This window comes from Salvelinus sp. IW2-2015, linkage group LG20, assembly GCF_002910315.2.
Source record: "Salvelinus sp. IW2-2015 linkage group LG20, ASM291031v2, whole genome shotgun sequence".
Lineage (NCBI taxonomy): Eukaryota > Metazoa > Chordata > Actinopteri > Salmoniformes > Salmonidae > Salvelinus > Salvelinus sp. IW2-2015.
In genome coordinates this window covers 42,619,742-42,621,287 of record NC_036860.1, presented here as the reverse complement: position 1 = coordinate 42,621,287, position 1,546 = coordinate 42,619,742, and the positions used below count along the sequence as shown (strand labels likewise).

The window sequence follows — 1,546 nt, the reverse complement described above, 5'->3', positions numbered from 1 at the left end:
GTTGGCTGCGTCGCGTTCTTGAATGTACTTATTGCGCAGAGGCTGCGCATCTGTTTCTCAGGGCATTTGAAGAATGTTCACTCACATGTACAGTATATGCTAATATATAACATTAGTTTATAACATTAGTTTAGCCATAGATATGGAGCTCTAAGGTATTCATAATTGAGAAGAGATACATTTGGCTTAGTGCAATATAGCGTAGCATCTGCATAAACAAGCAAAGATCATACATGATTACACTCAAAACTAAAACATGTATTGCTATATTTTATTGATTGATTTGAAATGTTAAATATTTACATATTTCTTTTGATTAATTGACTTATTTATACACAACCTCGTTATTAGAAAGATAATACTCCTTAGTTCCACCATAGAAATATTGATCCCATCTTTGAAAACCTAGAAAAAGTACAGAGACCTTGAGTCGATTGATATCTTAGTTCAATGCCACTCACTCATCCCTGAGGCTGCCTCTTCATTTATATTTACATAGGAGATATCCAACACTTCAGATTCCTGACTTGAAAAGTTCAGTGGTCCTCTTCAGTCTGTCCAGCCAGGCGCTGCTTCCCCATCCACCATTAAGTAATGGATGACTCTTCAGTCTGTCCAGCCGGGCACTGCTTCCCCATCCACCATTAAGTAATGGATGACTCTTCAGTCTGTCCAGCCGGGCACTGCTTCCCCATCCACCATTAAGTAATGGATGATRCCAGCTCTCTTCTTCCCACTGCTCAAAGCCTTGATGCAGCATTCATGGTCTGCCACCGTGAAGTGTGTCTCTGTTCCGTCATCCACAAACTCTCCCTATAGCCGACAATAAGAGAAGGTACGTAAATATCAATAAAGGACTGGAAGGACAAAAGTATGGACCAAAACATTAGTGAATCATGTTAAACCAGAACCTTGGCCTATGTATGTATGCAACATTCATGGACACAATAACTTCACATTCAATTCCATATGAGGTTGAAAAAATACCTCTGTCTCCATTTTCTGCCCATTGAACCATACATCCATTGTGTCCTTTTCTGTTGACAGAAACCATACAGTAGTAATTTAGTATATTATTAGTATTTGCTTGCATCATATTTTTCACCATAGGCCTACAGGACAGAAGCACCATGCAGTGCATTGGAATGATTGTTAATGATTTACCGGTGTGCATTACACATCCATAAGAGCATCATAACATCACACAGTGCAGAGTTCCCTGCTTTGTTTATTCATGTCACATGGAGCTTTCTGCTATAGGCTACAAAGGACAGTGTTCCTTCCAATCAGGTTGCTCGGATGCCTTAAAATAGCCCGCCCAGAAGTGTTCCCCCTATGTACACACAGCAGAGAGATGAGTATCTGGAGCATGTGTGTGAATTGGGCGTCAGAAAAATCTCTCTTATCACCATCTTTGGCTCTCTGACCAATGCGCACATGAAGATGGACCATTACCAGGCTGGAAGTAAAGTTTTGAACTTTTTGTTGCTAATTTTCAATTCTATTTTACTCTGATGAGTATAATACAAGTTTGTGGTTACAGAAA

General features: G+C 39.7%; 1 pseudogene; it reads right to left on the bottom strand.

The window, feature by feature from the left end:
* Nucleotides 1–257: 257 nt before the first annotated feature.
* The window catches only part of LOC111981096 (fas apoptotic inhibitory molecule 1-like), a 2,037-nt pseudogene continuing 748 nt past the window's right edge, over nucleotides 258–1,546 (bottom strand).